This window comes from Gorilla gorilla, chromosome 17 (genome assembly GCF_029281585.2).
Source record: "Gorilla gorilla gorilla isolate KB3781 chromosome 17, NHGRI_mGorGor1-v2.1_pri, whole genome shotgun sequence".
In the NCBI taxonomy this organism is placed as follows: domain Eukaryota; kingdom Metazoa; phylum Chordata; class Mammalia; order Primates; family Hominidae; genus Gorilla; species Gorilla gorilla.
This window is the reverse complement of record NC_073241.2, coordinates 70731942-70746528: the sequence shown is the minus strand read 5'-3', so window position 1 is coordinate 70746528 and position 14587 is coordinate 70731942. Positions and strand designations below refer to the sequence as shown.

General features: G+C 33.1%; 1 long non-coding RNA gene across 2 annotated transcripts in view; it reads left to right on the top strand.

The window, feature by feature from the left end:
- Positions 1-33: 33 nt before the first annotated feature.
- Positions 34-14587, top strand: part of LOC129528206 (uncharacterized) — a 56277-nt gene continuing 41723 nt past the window's right edge. Inside the window, exons 1-3 of one of the 2 annotated variants that reach the window (XR_008673421.2) lie at positions 34-188; positions 973-1181; positions 5000-5135. This is a non-coding gene — a long non-coding RNA (uncharacterized lncRNA). Of the gene's footprint in view, positions 1182-4999; positions 5136-14587 lie in introns of both variants that reach the window. The other variant, XR_008673420.2, reaches the window with a different exon arrangement.

Sequence of the window (14587 nt, the reverse complement as noted above, 5' to 3'; positions counted from 1 at the left end):
CATCTAAATTTTATTTTGGTGTAAAGTGTAAGATGTCAACCTAACTTTATATTTCTTTTGTATGTTCAGCCTCCTTTCACAGAGACTGAATTTCAATCAGCTGCTATCAGTTGACAATGATAAAATTATCTCTATATGGGCAAATGCGTGCTTTTTGTCGAAAAAGAAACTTCAGCTTCATGTTCCAGGTGAGTTAATTAGGCAATGTATGAATGCTAATATCTCTTTCACATATTTTGCTTAAGATCTGTCTTAGGACTCTCGTCTGGCCCATATGGTTTTCCAAGGGCAGAAGGGCCTCTTTTTGATGAGAGGCAGTTTTCAGTAACTCTTAAAGTGATAACAGCAAAGGAGAGGAGAGAGAAGAGTAAGACAAATCGAAACAGTTCTTCAATTGCTTCTTGGCCTTTTGGCTAAGCTCAAGCTCAAAACAGGTCTTCAGGGAGAAAATACATCACAAAGAAAAGGATGTTTTATTTCTTACCTTGTCCTAGAAAAATTTCCATAAACTCTATTGGCTTAATTCTGTAAACTTGACCAATATCAGAGTGCTTCCTACCAAGGAGGGTAGCGGGTGAGCGTGACCATGGTACATCCTAGAAGAATGTGTGATGAAGAAGCTTTCACCCCGTAAAACAGTTGAAAATTATTCAAGGAGACATTATGTCTTGGCCATAATTTAAGAACCAGTTTAAAATAATTTTTATATAGAACTTAGAGTCTAATTTCTCAGCACAATTCGTCTTCCCTCCTGAGTGTGGGCTGCTGGAGTGTCAGTTCCAAATTCTTATGCATGAGTAATCTTAGCATATTCAGTAATATATTCCTCTTATGAGAAAGTAATCAAGTACAATATAACTGATGACTTTCTTGATTCAGTAATCAGTAATTTGTGATCAATTTTACCTGATGGTGACAGCTTGGTGTATAAGTTAGTGCTAATGTATATTACTGCATTTCATTTCTGTGGAGCCTGTCAGCTGAGCAAAGGAGGGAAACTCAGGATGGAGAACTCCTCCCCCTCCATCCATAAGTGGCACACCACCGGCCTCCTGGTGTTATTAAAGGAAAATTGGAAAAGTTTCCAGAAGATTAAGCAGAAAGCTTACAACTTGCACAAGACTCTCAATTTTCCAGTGGCTCTGACAGAAGGATAAATCTTCGGCTGTTTTAACTAAAATGTAAGCAAACCCAATGTCTAACTACAGTAAACAAAATTTATTATGATTCGGACGTGGCAGTGGTGTTTACATCTAGGTTGACAAAATTGCCAATGTGTGAGACCCTTAGTTAAGAAAAATGTAGCACACTGTTTCTTATCCATCAGGCAAAGGAAAGAGGGATTTTTTTTCAGCTGTGGACATACAAAGTGAGTTTGAAGACTACGCTTTGGTTATGTATGCACATGTAACCTAACCCAGCTTTAAACATAAGCAATGTAAATATCTGACTATATGGTAGGATTTGCATGAAACTCTACCCTAAAATAAATTCTCAAATTACATACAGCTAATGTATTTTTCCCCCTTTTATTCTATTATTAGGCTGGAAATTATTATCAGGGTGAGGTTTATTAAGCCATTTTTACCCATAACGCCTGGCCTGAAAATAGTTATACATTTTCTGTCACAGGAAGAAGAACCTTAAGGAGACAGGTCAAATAATAGGTTTAAAATATTGGTTTAAAAAAAAAAAAGGCAGCCAGACTACCAGGCTGTTTGGACCATGCTTCTGTGCAGTGGAAAGGCCTCTGCAGACTCGGGGAGATCAGGGTGTAAAGGAATTAATGTTAATTGGAAGCCCTTCTATGTATTTCACATTTTGACTGATCTACAAATAGTATTTGATTAAATTCAAAAATTCGTCAGGCACACCAAACTAGCAACATTTAAGCCTGAGTTTCAAGGATGCTCCTTGCACATGGCTCTTGTGCCACTGTGGCATGGAACTTTTAGCCATGTAGCCATTTGTATTGTAGAACAATGTCTAATGGATCAAGGAGTGGTTGGAGAATCTGAGAGTTCTTCAGTGTGGTTCAAATGCGAAGATTTCTTGGGCAATGTAAAGCCCTTATTCTCTCCGGTAAAACCTCAAGTTTTTGCTGGTGATGGATGAGATCTTTTCACAAGGAAAGTTTAATTTTGTAATTAGAAAAATGTTAAAAATCCCACTTGGGAGCTTTATTATCATAATTTAAGGTAATAATTATGTATATTTTTCTAATATGAGAAACTTCGCTAAGAAGTGTTGGAGGGAAGAGACTTAGAAATTAGAAAGAGGAAAAATATTTTAAAAAGGTAGACCGAAAAGATAAAATGGGAGTAGATATTTCAGTTTTCTCACCAGACCTTATACTGTCACTAACGGCAAGTGGTGTTTCATGTCTCCAAACTCATCTTACTTTGAATTGGAGCCCAAATCCCTATGGGCAAAAAATTTGATTCTGGGTGGAACTTTCTCTAGTCCTGGCTCCAAGCTCTCAGTCACCAGAAAGTTTCTAATCTTTGTTTGGAAAGATAATGTTTATAAACAATCAGAGGAAGTTCTACCATATGCAATGGAGAATATATTGTTATACCAAAGAGAAAATAACAAGGTACGGAACTTGTACAATGCAGGCAGCATACTTCCAAACACATATTTTAGTTCTTAGAATTTAATCACAGATTAGGACTGAGCTTTCCATTCACTTGACTTCTTCCTGTTGGCTACTTCAATATTTACATTATCATAATTTTACTCGTGTACATTCTGTATTACCATAACTGTATACACCGGTGTTGTGTAATGTAGAACATATACCTACTTGCCCTAAAGACCAATAACTGCTCAGTCACAGCATAATTTCATGAGAATTTATTTATGTATTAGATATATGTGTGAAATATTCTATTTTTGATTAGGAATCTATTTATTTCATCTTACTCTAGATTGCTTTTCCTAAAATGTGTCTTATTTTATAGGTATATACATTATTTCCCCTATTTTTGCTATCAAGTCATGAACTTTAACAAAGGAATTGTCTAAACAACTGTTGTGTGCTATACATAATTTGTTGCATTTTTGTGTTAACTTATACTTAATATTTTTCTTTTTGTTTTTGTATACTAATTTTTGATTTTGGTTTCTCTTTCTATGTAGGCTTCCAATTCACATATTTACTTATCTTCCTAGGCTATAACTCACTCTTCCAATGGTTACAATTACTTCCCAACATTTTTATTTACTAATTTTTCTAGAGTTGTGGTTTCATTTTATTACTAAAACAGGGCACTTATTTAAATATCTTAAAAAATTAATGATTTCAGCCTACTCCCTTTAGCTCCTATCTTTATCTCTCCTTCAATATCAAAGACCATTGTTCTACTTTTAGATTCATCATTCATGGAGCTAACTTATTGACAATTTAATTAACTTAAATTTTATGAAATCTTAGACCTCATATTAAAAATGAAGTAGACCTTTTACCAGATTGAGCTGCTTACAATAATCCACATTGTTCATTTCTTTGAACTGCCTACCTGGAATATTTTTACCTATCTGTAGTCTTGGCTCCAACTTGCAAGATTTAAAATTAACAACAGCTTAAACACATGTACCAAATTCCCTCAACTCTGTTACCATTTATAATAAAACACATATTGATTTGATAATAGATTTTCTGTAAAATATGTAAACACACACACTGCATATCTTCAGAATATACACACACTACACATACCCATATTCACACAGAAGAGTCTATTTTTTACACAAATAGCTTTTTCCTCATTATCTCAAACAGAATGTAAGCCTTTTTCACATTCTGATTCTTAATATTTTTCTGAAGCACTTCTGGTCAATTGCAAATATGCTATCAATATGACAAGCTAATTTCCAAAACCCAAACTTAAAATATTAATCTTATTATCATTTTTAAAGACATATCAAATGATTTAATGCGCATTTACTATTTACCATATTTAAATGTTCACTTTCAATTTTCTCTAATTAAAATAATACTACTTGAAGTTAAATAGCTACTCTTAAATATCAACTGAAAGTTTTTGATTGATAGATGGTTAATGCCTCAGGGAGAGTTCTTTAAAGTACTTTGTCAGTTCACAGTAACCTTTCCTAAATCTGAAAAACTTCTGATGTAAGTCAAGTGATTTGGCAATTTTCATTGTCTGAAGTTGAATTGTCTATCTTGTGATATGCAATAATTTTCAAATTCAGTATTGCATCATTATAAATTTCATAAAAGGTTTTGTAAGCAACTTCATATAGCACAACTATTGTAACAACTAATGCAGATAATTCACATAATAACAAAATCTGTTCAATTTTTCTATGTGTTCTGCTCGTTATAAAGAAATGCCTAGGCACTCTGGCTATGCAGATAGGGTAGGCTATAAACTCTGGGTTGGTAGTCAAATTTCTAACATTTTCTTACAATGTGTAATTGGGACAATAAGGCCTATTCTACAGGGAATAAATGGAAAAATGAAAAGTGCTCTCAGCATGGTGCATGCTATAAAGTAAGTTCTTACTACACGATAGATTTGAAAGAATAATAGCAATAGTGCCAAAATAATCTTGAATATTTGTAAACACTAGAGATTTATATATTTTTTCAAGGTGTATTGGTTTTACATGTAATAGCTAATCTCTACAGTAGCTGTATAAGCAGGAGAAGAATGGACACCATCCATTGAATAAAGTAGAATCTGAAACTCACAAAATTACTGATTTACTCATGCCCCAAGGGCTGATACATTGAGAGCTGGGAATAGATCCCATATCCCGTGTCTGGGGCCGAGCTTTACACTGCCCTGTTGCCCCTCCAGTTAGCCCTAAAGAACCTAATCACATTCATATGAAATGAAGACTTTTCCTTACGTTTTCCTAACTAAAGGGAAAACACGGGCTGTTTAGAAATATTTTATGCAATTTGAACTGGAACCCACAGGAGTAGACTGAAACTCATGTCAATGTTTGCTGCTTTTAACCTTGATAGGGACGGTCAAGTTGGTATCCATCGTGAAGCTAAATGAATATCTGGACAGGAGTCAGACAAAGGGAAGGAGAATCCAGGGGAAGATGAAGCAGCTGCAGGCCTGTCTGCTACCCTACATCTGGGGAAGAGCCAGAAAGTAAGTGACAACATGGATAAGGTACAAAGTAGCTACTCCTTTACTTTCACACTGAAATATTGCCCCTCCACTTAAAAAAAAAAAAAGTAGAAGAAGAAAAAGAAAGAACGTTTCTTTTGGCTCACTCTAACCAGAGACATACGAGAAAACTATTTATGGCAAATGAAGTTCAGCCTATCCAAGTTGGCACATTACAAAGCTGCCACAGAGAGCATAGAAAATGGTGGATATTTATAAATGTACCCTTATATGGGTACAAATGCAATGGCAGGGCAGGAAAGTTATGTACACAGGAGAAAGTGCAAGCTGAGCTTCGAAAATCCCTCTGATTCATTGTTTTATTTATTCAGTAATACTTTCTTAGGTACCTACTCCATGTAAGGCACTGTGCTAGATAGAAATTTTAAATATATAATTAATTAAGTCATCATTAATTCACTAAACAAATATTTAAGCTCAACATTAGATGGTTCTGGGAATAGTGAAACAAGATACCATTCTTTTCCTTCACATACATTACATCAAATAATGTTCATGTGAGATACGTGACACTGTTATCTTCATTTTCCTGGTTGGAAGACTGAAGCTTTCGAGTGATTAAATAACTTACTTTTGATCATCCAGCCAACAAGTGGCAACATCAAAACTTGAACCCAGCTCTGTCCGAGACCAAAATCATTGTTCTAAATATTTATGTGGGGCTGCCTCCATTTTGTAATTTATGAACATTTCTGTCTCATCCACTAAACTTTAAACTCCTTTAAGGCCAATGCATATCTTATATTTATTGTGTTATACTCTTTCCCCAGTGCCTGCCACAGTACAATATATAACCATCAAACCGACTTTTTCTGTATAATAACTGTTAGACATGAATATACTGTGAACTTCCTCAACGTTCTTATCCCAGGTATTTCTTGAGCCCTTCCTAGTCAGGCTCTGTTCTAGGTGCTATGGTGGATACTATACATGAAGAACTTCTCTTGTCAAAGAAGCTGCCAAAATGCTGGAGAGAATAAAGTTAAACAGGTTTCTTCACAACAAGACTTCTTAGACCCTTGAATATGTTAGTAAGTTTTGGGGCTATAAGGGATATAGTGTGCAATATTTTTTCAACTTCCTTGATCAAAGGCCGCTTTCCCTTCTTAGTATGCACCATGAATTGTCAGTGCCACTCTAAATATACAATTTCCATAACTTTGCACAGAATCCATATGTAAGAATCTGGCAGAAAATATAGTGAAACTTCTAACAATGAAATAGATGTCTAAATATAGTTCACTTAGAATCACATCTTCAACCCTGATCTTGATGCCTCCACACTGGGAAGAGATTTTGTCCCTAAAATGATACCTCCTTTTTCAGGACCCAATATCCCAACAATTTCTCAAATACTTAGTTTTTTATGTTGTCAAATAATTCCTTTAGCTAATAAAGATAGAGAAGTAATAAACCCTACCCCAAAACATTTTTTTTCTAAAATCTAAAATAATGTAATTTTAATAAGTTTAATGTACCTTAACAAATGTTGTTGGAGCAATGTGTGGACAAGTTTCACTTAATCACCTAAGTGACTATATGCAAGGCAACCCTCTTGCAACACAACCCACTGTAAGAAGACAGCACTATATATTTGATCCAGCAAGCTACCAGTGCTACAGCTAAAAAAAAATAAACACTGGAAGAATATTCTCTGCTGCTGAAGAACCGGAAACATTATCACCACAAGGAGCAAAACAGCCCATGGCTTTGGAGCCACACCAATAAAACCCTACCCCTTACTGGGTATTTGACCTTAGCAAGATTTATGATTTCCCTAAACTGCATTAACCAAAGTAACGTTCGCGAGTTATGTTTGTCCAGGGGATGGTCCTTTTTCTGAGATAAAGTGGTGGGGATCACTAAGGCAGAAGAAAAATAAGAAATTCAGCTTGAGTCTCTACGGTAGATTTGAGTGTATGTGTGTGTGTGTGTGTGTGTGTGTGTGTATGCTACATACTAAGCACACAGCAGCATTTTTTCTTGGCAAACACTGATACAATATCCTAATTGTCTCAATTTTAGTAAGGAACATAGCTGCTATGTAAGAGTTATTTTACATATAGTTTTGTTCCCCTAATCCTTCCTTAACTGTGATATATATGAAATATATTATATACATGTAATATGATATATGTGGTTGGCATGTATCAATGGATATTGATGTATGTGATATATGTAGTATAATTATCCCCATTTTGAAGGTGAGGAGACAAAGGCTAAGGAATTTTCCCATGATGACACAATTAGTAGGTTGAAGAATCAGGACAGAAAACCACGTTATTTTTTTTCCTCCAAAGAACATGATTTCTATTGTATCCCCATTCTCTTCACATTAACTAACATTAGTGACTCACTTTACTTGAGTTTGTTTTTTGTTGTTGTTAAAGAAAACGCACCAACTAGATGATTTCTACAATGTCCTTTCTACAATGTCCTTTCAGTTTAAACACTCGTTGAAGAGAAAAGTAATTCCCTTTAGTCACAGCATCTCCTGTGAGGCTGAAAAAAATATATATTTTTATTATCTATCAATTCACTCCCCCACTTTTATGATTATTATTTTTTTCTGTATGCCTAGGCCTCCTGGGTCCAGCATCCCTGTCTTCTTGTCAACTTTTCAAGTAAAGTAATGCATTTCATTACGTTTTGGATGCCACACCAGTTTAATCCTATTGATAGAGGGCTATGCAATCAAGCTGACAGTTGGATGATGATTTGAATCGTCCTGACTCATTACTTTGTGAAGGATTTGGCATGCCAATCAATGGGGAATGATGTGCCGTGCCTTGAAGAATGACAGTAATCCATTTTCCACCAATTGACGTGCTGAGTCCTTGACAGACTCACAAGTTATAGGGCCAAAGCCAAACATGATTTGGCACATGCCTCCCAGCACTGCCATTTTGCAGACCCTTGGGGTATTTATCAAAGCGGTAGCCTTCTTGTCTTCTGCTGTCATCGGCCACACATCTTCAGGAGGTAGTCCAGCTTAATAGGCTTTTGCAGGTGAGTAATGGGCAACTTTCTTGACCTCACCTGATATACTTATCCAAAGTATATCTGTAAAGAAATAAATTGAACCTCCTAATTACTCCCACCCGTGCTGACACATGTAAATTTATACATCTGAGTGAGAGCTGTCTTTCAAAGTAGTCATCCTGGGAGTAGATATATCTATTCTAATGAGGTTGTCAACATTCAACAGGCATTTGAAATTTCTCTTTTAAAATTTTCTTCAGAACCGGTGTTTAATTACCACTACTTTCAAAGGACACCTGTTTCGAGGTCACAATTGTAGTCTCAGCTTGATCATGTTCATGTTCGTCTAATTCTCCTTTTCCTGTTTCTCAAAATGAGTCATTTTTAGGGCATTAAGAATATTCCTAAGAAGTATTTTTGGGTCCAAATGCCAGTCCAAAAGGAGCTTCAGAAATTTTTCTAATATCCGCCCTTTGGATTAAGAGTCTGTGTTTCTAAGGTAGTTAGTTTGAAAGCATTGATATGACCAATTTAATGTACAATTTTCATATTTTTAAGTCAAGTAACTTTTTTGATATAGGATGTTAAGCATTGTCAAATTGCCTAAAAAACTTTATAAGCTACACATTTCCTGTGTCCCATTGCCTTATTTGCAGAATACTCTGGAACATATTACCTTGCCATGAACAATAACATCTACATGTTTTCTACAAAGCCATTGACAGCTATCCCTGCACACTACAGATGTAAGATTTGAGTATTGCTTTCTAGATATACTCAGCAGCCAAAGACAATGGGATTTCTCATAAGAAAAAGCTGAGATTTACTAAAAAAACAAAAACAAACAAATAAAAAAAAAAAACAAATAAAAAGCCTAAGCAAAATTTCACTATTTCTCAAACTGTGTTTATGTCTACTGGACTTTCAATATGAACAAATGATTAGGAATCACTTGACATTTGAAGATCTTAAAATAAAAGAGACCAAAACAGAGAAGAAGCAGATACAAAGAAACATTGAGAAACCGGTAATAATGGTTACTTCAGGAGAAAGGAACTGTTGCTAAGAGAAAAAGATAGGAGGGTAACATTTCACTACATAGATTTTTTGTATTTTGTTTAGGTTGACAGCTTTATACAATTGACATACAATAAACCTGCACATATTTCAAGTATGCAGTTTGGCATTTGTATGAATCCATTAAACTATCACCTCAATCACGATAAGAAACATATCTATCACCCTTAAAAGTTTCCTCATGCCCTTTTATAATTCTTCTCCTCTACAATCGTATCATTCCCAGGCAATCACTGGTCTGTTTTTTTTCACTATTAATTAATTTTTAATTTTTAGAGTTTTATCTAAATAGAATTATATGGTAAGAACTCTTCCTCATCTAACTTCCTTCAGTCGGTATAATTATGCTGCTATTTGTGTAGGTGTTGTATTTATCAATTGTTTACTCATTTTTATTGTGGAATGGTATTTTATAATATAGCTATACTACAATTTTTTTATCCAATCACCTGTTGATGGATATTTGGGTTGTTTCACATTTTGGGCTCTTAAAAATAGAGCTTTTGTGAAGATTGATGTACAAATCTTTGTATGGACATATGCTTTTATTTTTCCTAGCATAAATACCAAGAGGCAGAATGGCTAGACTAAATGGTAGATGTATGTTTAACTCTTCAGAAAATACTAAATTATTTTTTAAGGTGGTAATACCATTTTAGACTTCTACCAATGGTGTGTGAGAGTTCTACTTGCTCCATATCCATACAACACTGGAAATGATGAGTCCTTTTAATATTAGCATTTCTAATAAGCATGTAGAAATACATTAAAAAATTTTATTTTCATAATAACTAATGATGCAGAGCATTTTTCATGTGTTTATTTATCATCCGTATATCTTTTTTGAAGTACCTCCTTAAATATTTTATTTTAAAAAATGACATTTTTTGTTTTCTTCTTACAATTTTTTCAGAGTTCTGTATATATTTTCGATATGAGCCTTTATCAGGGATAAGATTTAAAAATATTTTCTCCCAGTTTTTAAAACAGCAAAAGTTTTTAGCTTTGATGAAGTTGAATTTATTAACTTTTCCTGATTGTGCTTTTGCTGTCATGTTTAAGAAACTGTCCCCTAAGCCAGGATCACAAAGGCTTTTTTCTGTGTTTACTTCAGGAAGTTTTAAAACTTTAAGTTGCACATTTAAGTTTATAATACATTTTTAGCTAATTAGAGTTATGGATCCAAGTACATCATCTTATTTTTGCATATAAATATCCATTTGTTCCACCCTGATTTGTTGAAAAGACAATCTCTTTCTAAAGTATGATCTTTGCACCTTTGTCAAAAAGTTCCTTTTATAGATATGTGAAGTTTGAATTTTAGGCTGTGTTCCTTTGGACTATTTAGCTCTGTTGTTGCCAAAACCCCACTGTCTTGACTATTGTGGTTTTATTACATGTTTTAAAGTTAAGAAACGTTAAAACCCCACTGTCTTGATTATTGTGGCTTTATAACACGTTTTAAAATCAAGAAATGTTAGTCCTCTAAGTTAAGTCTTCTTTTAAAAGTTCTTTTGGGCATTCTAGGTCTTTTGCATTTCTACATGAATTTTAGATCAGCTTTCTATTTTCTAAAAATCCCTGCTAGGATTTTGATTGGGATTGCATTGAATCTATAGAACAATTTTAGGAAAATTTACATCCTAATATTATTCATTCATCTGACCCATAAACATGGTATATATTTCCACTTATTTAGGTTAATTTCTCTTAGCAATTTTTTTTTAATTTTCAGCATACATGTTTTGTCAGCTTTATTTCTAAGTATTCATATTTTATGTTATAATAAATGTTATTGCTTTATATTTCAGTGTTGATGGTTTGTAACTAGTACATGAAAACACAATTGATTTGTACATATTGATGTTGTATCATTCAACATTGCTAAACTCACTTATTCTAGTTGCTCTTTTGAGATATCACTGAACTTTCTATGTAAATGATAATGTTGTGTGCAAATAAAAACAGTTTTATGTCTTCCGTGTCAATCTGGATGTCTTTCATACCTTATTCTTGCTGTATTAAACTAGCTAGAACCTTCAGTATAATGTTGAATAAAGGTGGTGAGAGGGAACTTCCTTATCATATTCCTAATCTTAGGGAGAAGTATTTAGTCTTTTACCACTATCGTGTTAGCTGTAGGCTTATAGTAGATGTTTTTTATTAGCTTCAGGAAATTCCATTCTATTCCTAGTTTGCTGACAGTTTTAATCGGAAATAGATTTTGCCACATGCTTTTTTTGGTGGCTACTCATATGATCATGTTATTTTTCTTATTTTCTTAATATGGTGGATTACATTAATGGATTCTTTAGTGCTAAAACAAATGTGGAATTTCTGAAATAAACCCCACTTGGTCATGATTATATTGTGTATGTGTGTACGTGTGTGTGTGTATGGTGTGTGTATATAACTTACAGTATGGTATATGTAGTATAGCGCTACATATATATGCGTATGTGTGTATATATATACGGTGTGTGTATCTATATTATATATATAACATGGTATGTGTATACACACCATATACACACAAATACACAATATTATCATAGCCAAATGAGGGTTATTTCAGGAATTCCAAATTTGTTTTAACACTAAACAAATGTGTGTGTGAGAGAGACAAAGAGAGAGATGAATTTTATTTGCTGAAATTGTGTTTAGCGATAACCCTATGATCCTATTTGTGTATGTGTGTGTGTGTGTGTGTGTGTGTCTATAGTATTCTTTCATGCAATCTCTTTGTCAGATTTTGGTATCTATAGAAACTCTTGTGAAATCACTTCTATCATTCCTGGTATTTGTAATAGTTTGTCTGTACTTTTTCCTGTTGAATCTGGACAAAGTTATAAGTTTGTATATATCTCAAAATACACACACACAATAGTTTTTAGTTTCATTTATTTCTCTAGTTTTTCTCTTTCACTGCTTTCTGCTCTGATCTTTATTATTTCCTTTATTCTTTTTAATCTGCATTTATTTTTACTTCTTTTTCTGCTTTTTTTAAGGTGAGGGATGAGATCATTGATCTGATGTTTTTCTCTTTTCTCAAGTAGGTGTGTACTGCTACAAATTTTCCCCTAAGTACTGCTTTACTGGCATTATACAAATGCCATGTCTTTCTATTTTCATTCAATTCAAAATACTTCCTCATTTCCCCTTTGATTTTTTTCTCTGATACATAGGTTATTTAGATGTATATTAATTAGTTTTCAAGTATTTGAAAAGTTTTCCAGATATCATTCTGTTATTTAATTCTAATTTAATTTCATTGTAATCTGAGAACATTTTTGTGTGTGACTTAAATCCTTTTAAATGTATTAAGATTAGAATAATATACATCTTAGTAAATGTTCCATGTGCACTGGAAAATAATGCTTATTCTTTTGTTGTTCAGTAGAGTGTCTTATAAATACCATTTGGTCAGGTGGATTGACGGTGCTGTTCTATATACTTACTGGTTTTCTGTCCACTTGTTTTACCAATCAGGACAGAGAGGTATTAAAATTTCTAATTATATGGAGATTTTTATATTTCTCCTTGTGATTGTATTAGTTCTGCTTTATGAATTTTCTAAGCTCTGTTTTTAGTTACATGAATATTTACAATTGTTATTTTTTGATGACTTAACTGTCATTATAAATATGATATTAAACTCTAGTAATACTCTTTGCCTTGAAATCTAATTTATTTTACGTAAATATAACTACTCTAGAGTATTTTTTAATAGTGTTAGTTTGTATATCTTATCCCATCCTTTTACTTTTAACCTATTTCCTTCTTTTATTTAGAGTACACTTATAAGCAGCATATAGATGAGTCTTTCCTTCTTTCTTTTAAATCTAATCACAATCTCTGACTTCCAATTTGTGTGTTTAGAACATTTACATGTAATATGATTATTGATCTCTAATTTTGCTTTTTGTGTTCTATTTGTCCCATGTGTTCTTTCTTTCCTTTTCCTCTTTCTCTGACTTCTTTTCCATTATGTAAGGATGATTTACTTTATTGTCATTGTTGGCTTGTTATTTATTATTCTTTGTTCTGTTATTTTGGTGGTCGTGCTAGTTTTCAGAGAATATATTTTAATCTATCACAGATGCTCTTCAAATGGTATTTTATAATTCACAAATAGTACTAGAATGTTTCAATAATATACCTGTGTTTCTCACATCTCAGTTTCTGTGTTATGGTCATGGACTTTATATTGTTATAAACCTCTCAGTTTTGGTACTAGGGTTATGCGTTATGCTTTATTTTACATTGTTGTTATTTTTGTTTGTACAACAAACTTCATTATATCTTATAAAATGATTTAAATATTAAGAAAAAATTTTGCATATTGATTTATGTAGTTAGATTTCTGATGCTATTCATTCCTATTTAGAGATTAGTATTTCTGTTTGACATCATTTTCCCTCCTGGGTAAGTTTTCTTAACATTGCTTATAATAAAGGTCTGTTGGTGATAAATTATTTCAGCTTTTATGTGACTTAAAAAGATTTTAATTTAGTCTAGGAGACCTATACTTTGACTATTTGGTTCAGAAAAAGAGAAAAATAAGGGAAGATAAAAAATTATCACATACACTGTTTGATTTTATGTTGAATGGGTTCATCATGTGTTTATTGCATTAGAAAAACAAGTGTTCATACCAAGAACAAGGAGAAGGTTTCAGAAGCTTCCAAAAACAAACAAAATAACAGTTTTTATATAAAGGATTAGGAATCAGAATGTTGTAAGGCTATTAAACATTCACTCTGGAAGCTAGAAGATAAAAAAAAGCCCTTTAAAATTCTATATCTAGCAAAATTAACAATTTTGTGTGAACATAGAATAAAGCAAGTGTTAGCAAATATTTGCTTCGTAAAGGTCCAGATAATAAATGTTGTAGATTTTATCATCTAAATGTTCTTTATTGCAATTTCTCAAATCTTCCATTGTGGCATAATATATAATAAGTAAACAAATGGATGTGGCTGTATTCTAATAAAACCTTATTCACTAAAATGGGAGGATTTTAGCCTACAGCCTATAGTTGGCTGACCAACGGAATAAAGATATTTTCAAGTAAGCAAAATCACAGGAAAAAAAAATGTTGTTTTTGTAACTTTTTCTGAAAAGTTATTGCATAAATATACCCATGAAAATTAGGGTTGACACCAGGTTTTTGAAAATAACAGGAAATAGAGGATTCCATACAGGAGAAAAACCAACAGAACTCCCAGGCTGATGGTGAAGGAGAATATCAGGATGATAACATTGCCAGTGGCCTAGAGAACAACCAGTTTAGACTAGAGCAGGAAGATGGAAAGCCCTAGGAGGATTATACATAAATAAGAAAAGAAACTTGT